At 41.9% G+C, this 7,448-nt stretch overlaps 1 long non-coding RNA gene across 1 annotated transcript; it reads right to left on the reverse strand.

The window, feature by feature from the left end:
• Window positions 1–4,684: 4,684 nt before the first annotated feature.
• LOC124273242 lies at window positions 4,685–6,695 on the reverse strand. The gene is made up of 4 exons (XR_006897585.1): window positions 6,427–6,695; window positions 5,716–5,796; window positions 5,471–5,582; window positions 4,685–5,020 (listed from the first exon to the last, which is right to left on the reverse strand). It is a non-coding gene; the product is annotated as an uncharacterized LOC124273242 (long non-coding RNA).
• Window positions 6,696–7,448: the final 753 nt, after the last annotated feature.

Here is a 7,448-nt window from a genome sequence, read left to right on the forward strand (position 1 = left end):
TAGTACATAGGTTTGAGGCCTAAGATGTATTCCATACTGAAGGCCGACAAAGGTGAGATCCGGAAGGCTAAGGGTGTTAAGAAGTACGTGGTTAAACAACACATCAAACACGCCAGATTCAAGGAAGCCCTGTTCAAGACCCGTACCTTTAGACATAAAATGAACACACTTAGAAGTGATGGGCATAAGATATACGGACTTACTATAAACAAGACGTCCCTGTCGCCGATGGACACTAAACGTTGGATAGCTATTGATGGGATAAACACGTACGCGTACGGGCATGAGAAAATTGAACCAAGAACATAGGTGTATGTAGGCGACATGTCACGGAACCAGAGAAAGTTTGAGGCTATTTACTATAGCCCACGTGGGTACTGGAAAGGAGCTAGCGCTGTAGATAAGCTGGCTAAAATGGCGCGAGTACCCCCGGAGGAGGCCAAAGCGTGGCTTGAAAAACAAGCCCTGTGGCAGATCTATTTACCGGCACCACGCTACGTGCCTAGAAGGAGGTTCGGTATTAACATACCTAATAGCGTTCACCAGGCAAACCTACTGTTCCTACCCCACGACAAGAGGTACAAGTATGCCTTAACCGTAGTGGACGTAGCCAGTCGCTACAAGGAAGCCGAACCCTTGACCGCGAAAGATTCGGCCCAGGTAGCCAGAGGATTCGAACGCATATACAAACGCAGTCCGCTGACGTGGCCAACAGAGCTGCAAGTTGACCCCGGGCGGGAGTTCATGGGTGTCGTGTCACACCTGTTAGACAAACACGATACAAAGGTCAGGCGTGGCACGGCTGGAGCCCATCGCAGCCAAGCCATAGTTGAGAGATTTAATAGGACTTTGGCTGAGCGCTTATTCGGACATCAGTATGCTAGGGAGATGGCAACCCCGGGAAAACGATCGACTGAATGGGTCGCGAGGTTACCCAAGGTGGTGTCGGCAATCAACCATGAAGTCACCCGGCTCACTGATAAGAAACCGGCAGACGCTATCAAACTAAAATCAATAGTTGCAGAGCCGGCTGCTCCATTGCGTGGGAAGGAGAAACAGATACCAGATAGGGCCCTAGTGAGGTATCTATACCAGCCGGGGGAACACGAGGGTGATAGCCGTAAGTGAGCCACCGATCCTATATGGTCAGTCAAAACTTACAACATAGATAAAGTGGACATCAAAGCAGACGAGCCTAACTTGTACTACTTGAGGGATGGGCCAGGTAGGGGGGTTGTAAGAGCGGAATTATTGATCGTACCGTACGGCACAGTGTTACCTCCAGTCAACACGGCATAGCGGTGTCCCAGGATAGACCCGTTACTTCACCCATGTCCCCGGTAGCTCAGTGGCGCGTTCGCATCCCGCTATCATCCCAAACTTTTTCATAGTAGGGGTAATGGTAGCAAGAGCTAAGGGTCCGACCAAAGCATTACTTGTGAAATAAGGCTTTGCAGAGGCTTTTTGTTGGACCTGGTCCAAAACCCCCATTCCCTATACTACTCATGCTGACGCTCAAAATGCACAAATGGCGTGCGTCTTGATCACCCGATCACCCGAGGGTTCTTGCAATATGGATTTCCCATTCTCGAAATACCAATGGTATCTCCCGCTCTTCCAAAGTTATACGTGCCATTTAGTTTGTGTGCTTAAACGTGGATCTCGACTTAAGGGGCTATAAACTACTGTGCATATCCATTCTGTACCCTGTGAAAGACAGACTTTGCAGACCAATGTTTTCATACACACAATGTCAAAACATTACAGGGTAAAGCTAAATAGCGATTAGTAAAACATGTTGAGTTCAAATCAAATACAGCAATGCTGCATAGACGTGTGAAAGCCTAGTTACATATTGTCCGTGATCGATTCAAATAGTTTTACTCTATCTGAATAAATTCATTCTATCTTGGCTTTCAGGCTGTTTGAAAGCTGTTTGGGCAGGTAATGGAAGCTGATGCGCTGATGTTTCATATTTCCTTAGCAACAAAGTCAACACATTGCAGCTTAAAACAAAAATTACCATAAATGCAAAAGCGTGAACTTCAAGGCAAATACGAGTTGGTCAAGTTATAATAATATTTAGTCCATTTAAATTGCGCTAAATCCACACTGACAGCATGTTCATAGCGCAGACAATTGCTACCCCAGATTACCCAAGCTGCCTGTGAGGCGCTAGAAGTTTACACACACGCACGCACGCACGCACGCACGCACGCACACACACACACACACACACACACACACATACCTACCTACATACATACTTACATAAAAACATACATACATATATATATATATATATATATATATATATATATATAACACGAATTATCCCAACGGGTACCCATTTTTTCCTGGGTGAAGGGAGCAAATATTGAACAGACTCTCTTGCCTAGCATCACATGTGGCTCGTTGTGGGGCAGGAATGAATTCATAGATACTTTTTGGAGTCAAGCTGCTAAACACGGTCACCCATCGAAGGACTCTCCGCGCCCAACACTTTTTTAACTTTAACTGAATTTTGACCTGAGCTCTATCCACAGGACCACACAGCATCACAAGTTATGCTGTAGCAGCGTTTACATTGTGTTGAATTCCAACCGTTGAGTCCGGTTGCAGGCCCTCCTATCTATTTGACTAAAAAGAAGCATTATTGGATGTAAAGTAAACTATAATGTGTGTTTAGCTACCACATGCGAAGGAATAGCATTAAATGTGTTGTGAATGCAGCAACTATCGCTGTAAAAGCGGTTGGCATCGGAAGCACTATACAGCCGCTATTGGAACCTAAAGCATCGGCAGCCGAAAACTTTCGGTCATCTCCGATAATTTCCGCGTTTCGCCGAACAACGCCAACACTTCCTGTCGTCACAGCGAGCGAAAAATGACTGCCTACAGAGGAGAAGAGAAAAGGGTAAGTGTTTCAATCAAAGCTTAGCTCCACATACTGTAATTCTGATTTAGAAGGTAGTGTGCATTGAACGCATGTTATCATCCCCCTTTGATAGCAATACTCCATCTTCGCAAAAAAGGTATTTTGTGTCCATTATCTGCGTTTTTGTATGGAAGTCGAACGGATTTCAAGCTGAGGTCGGCGGAATGAGGCTACCAACCTCCTTCGCTTTGAGTGAATTCTTACATGGCTTTAGAAAATTTATCGTGAGGGGATTCAGTGAGGAGCAAAGTGAGAATCAGTGTGAATATGGTATTCGGGGTTATTACGGACGATGACGACTTGAGCAATATTTTCTTTGACCGGCTACGTCGGAGAGACCGCAGTTTTATTTTGCCGCATAGTTGTAACGTATTCATTTTAAAACTGGAAGCGAGTGCGAACAGTATGCATTTTATTCGTGTCCACTTGTGATTGAACCTATATTACTCTGTGTAACAGATATGCTTACCAGACCATCATGTTTGTTTTGGGAAATACACAGTCGCCGAGTGTGCTGGGATCTGGTGGACGGATGGGCGAGATGTCTGACAGTTGTGACCTCCCTACTGTTCCCGAAACTCCGTCGACAGAGATTATACATGGAGTCTGACCAATGTGCCAGAGTCACCAGCTGTGATTCTCACACAACGAGGTAGATTATTGCCCTTCAGTTTCAGTTCTCTTTGTTTTTTCGGTTAAATTAGATTGTAAAGATATGTGACAAACATGACACACACCCCCCTTTTCATTCCATGTTTAAAATATAACTCATAATAATTAGTTTTGAATAATATTTTCTGAATTTATTTCATAATGTTATTCTCTTGGTTTGACACTTACAGGTCACAGTCTGTTCAAGACTTGAGCAGCAAGATAACACAAGTTTCCTGGATGTGTCTCACTTAGATGAGACACCGATCAAGCTTCCAGGATAGATGAGACATTGTTTGTTGCAGCAGAGACTGAGCACAAACCATCTTTACAGTGTGGGACCTGAGGGAAGATTGTCAAGACCTAAGGCTCCTTGAACCTGCAAGTGAGGCGCCACACTAAAGATGTCAAATTGTCATGTGAATTGTGTGGGGCGTTTTTCCTTATCAACCAAACGCTGAAGGAACATGTTGCTAAAGTACACAAACAGACTGGTGTTGTCAAGTGCAAGGTTTGCAGTATAGTTACAACATTTCGGGGTATCCTGGTATACACGAGCATGTTAAGGAGCATGCTGGCGAGGAATACAAGTGCTATGGCTGTGACAAGTCTTTCTCTACTAAAACAAAGTGAAGCCAAAGAATTTGAATGTGGTGATTGTGAGAAGTTGTTCGCTTCGAAGGGACATAAATCCACAGTCTGCTCCATGATGAGCATGCACCCAAATACAGGTTGTGGTAAACTCATAACATAATCTGTCATAACATTTTTTCATTGGTAGAATGAATGACCATGGCCAGTTGTCAGATCCCAAATACGTAATTTGGAAACCCGACTTATAATTGCCACGATAAACATACCACCTTTGCTTATTTGAAGTTCATTTGTTTAGATTTAGTAATAGAATTTCCTCAAATCTCTTTTTCTGGTGTTAGAGATTGTAAATTCTTGTTGATGTTGGAAAATACTTGTGCATGCTTGTGATTTGTTCATGTGACTTTGTGTTTTGAAAGTAGTAGGAAGGATGCTTGGCTAACCAGGTTAGCTATGTGATAATGGCAAAGATAACTAACAAATAACTCAAGTGTTTTATTCATTGACAAATCTGAATATGACTTTCTTTGTCCAATGATAATCAGTAGATACAAATGTCTTATTTTCTGTTTACGTAAGACACAACATCACATCATGTCCAACTTTACAATTCCCATATTTACACATTATGAAAGTGCATATGTAAAAACATAACAGATTCAACACTTGGACATCTGTTCATCACAGTGGGCAACAGAAAGACCAGCTCTTATTAATCGCTTCATCTTGCTTTCCTTGACTTTGTGGTAGCTCCAAGACCAGGTCCATGCAGACTTGACATACCCTTCACCGGATTCCTCGCACGATGAGCCTACTGGGGGCATCAAACAAGTGGTCCTGTAATTGGATTGAAGAACACTTTTAGTGGAATGCAATGTGTGTGTGTCAGTGTGTGTGTGTGTGTGTGTGTGTGTGTGTGTGTGTGTGTGTGTGTGTGTGTGTGTGAGTGAGTGAGGGGCTTAACTTTGACGGAAGAGGACCAACATTATTATACTTGAAAATATCACACCAAGACCTCTGCAAGACAGCAATCAGTTGAAAATTCAGATGATCAAATAGTTAAACCTGTGGAATCACACTGTAAACCATGGCCCACTGATCAGTTAGTCATCTAAACAATAAGCTACCACACTGCTAGATTCTACATATTTAATAATGCTATAATAGTAAAAAGTAATGGTAAACAAAACTGTCAGCCAGTGTTTGTTAGAAAACGCCATTAGTTAAACATATATAACTTTTAAATGTCAAACAACACCAGCCTTCCTAGTACCGTGTGGGACTTACCTGGTTGGATCTTGTCTTACAATGCTGTCCCGACAAATTTGGACGTGTTGACATGTAAACCCACTGGAGGGAAGTGGACAAATCAGCCACTGACAGAAGGAATTTCTTGAACCTGTAACAATAAGAAATATAGCAATTTCATGAAGTTAAGAGAGTTAACGTTTAATCAGCCGTAGCTTTCATTATGGATGTTGGTCATATTACAATGATCTGTAGTCCACAGAGGAAATTCTAAATCAACTCACCTATATACCCATATGTATCATCCTGCATCTGTCAATAGCTGATATCCCTGGGTCATCACACGCCTGGAACGACTCACGAACCTGAAATGTGTTTAATATCTGTATACCAAGAGTCCAATTTCAACCAATTAACATGTTAATCAACATTGAGATACCAAATGCACTGCAAATTCTAATGCAAGTTACACCTGACTACCTATGAAATAAGTTACATATTTGCGCAATTGATCATGCACACCTCTTAAGTAATTCAGAATTAAAATCAACAACATATCCTTTTATCAAGTTGTCAGCTGAAAACAGCCATAAACCAACATTCCCGATATTCACCGTAATTTCACTTGGCACAACTGTACTCGAGATCTAAACAAGAACACATTCACTACTACATATCTTAGGCACAACATGCTAACACTGAAAAAATAAACTGGTACCAATGTCCGATTTGGAGAAATCATACCCGCCTCGATTAACTTTCAGCCTGCAACACTTCTTTCAGACACAACTGTGTAACCTAACTTGAGGCTGAACAGTAAACACACTGACGAGGCCGAACCCTACCCATTTATTTACGGTAACTGATTAAACAAAACACCTATTCCACATCAAATGACAAATCCAGGTGCATATACATGATGGTTGATCAATGATGTGGGTGTTATGCATAAAAGTCAAAACTTCAACCCGGAATATACAAAAGAAACTACTCACTTTGTCACTTGTTTGGTTTCGTCCGCAATTTTGTCGTACAATGTTTTTCCGGAAATGGTGTTGTCATTCAACTACGATCGGTTTTTCACGGATACAGTCGAAGTTATTCCGCTGCATTTTACCGAGTTTCGCATAGCGGCTGTACGCGTATTCCGCTAACAGCCGCTGTCAAATCCGATAGTACCTCTTTTTGTTCGTATATGAACTGCATTAGATAGCAATACAGACGCTATACTACCAATACGCCATCATTATGATCTCATTTAACGCTTTTTCATCACATAGATAGGAGGGCCTGGGTTGGATCACGATGAAAACGTAGGTGATTAGGGTAGCAATGATCTGTGGAAAGAACATATTCAAGCATTTGGAAGGGGATTGTACCTCATCGACTCAATCCAACACAATCCAGTGATTGAAAGCATGAGCCCCGACCTTGCAACTCGGATGCCATTGTTATGTAGCAATGTTATTTATTGTGTAAGACTTCCGACGAGCTGGTTACTGCATACCTAACTGTATTGCACTGCAGTTTTAGACGACTGAAACTTCATTTTTTATGTGAATGAATGTCAGTTTCAACGATGAGTAGAGATTCTAATTGGTCTGAAATACACAGTTTGCAAGGTGTGACTTAATTAGAAATACAACCGACCAAGTGTGTTGCCAAAGCACGTGTAGGCATAGCGTATATGGAAGCCAGCTGTACTTTGCAATCAGGACGTACATATACCATAGTAATCGTTCTATTCAGCCAATTGGAACACAGGAAATACAATGAGCACACGCGGAAATTTATCACAAGTACATATAGCAATAACATAAATAATATTTTACATACTAATTCAATCAACGTTCCGCAATAAAACAGTTAAATGTATTTTTAAAAACTGTTGAAATGTCTCTGAATTTGTTATAATGTTTCCTTACCAGTCCAATAACTCTGCCAGGCATATATTTTCCAGCCATGTCTAGATGAACATTCAGAGGTCGGTGTGCCTGTAAACAAACATTGTAGTAAA

Source organism: Haliotis rubra, unplaced genomic scaffold (genome assembly GCF_003918875.1).
Source record: "Haliotis rubra isolate DU_JTF1 unplaced genomic scaffold, ASM391887v1 Scf1033, whole genome shotgun sequence".
NCBI lineage: Eukaryota > Metazoa > Mollusca > Gastropoda > Lepetellida > Haliotidae > Haliotis > Haliotis rubra.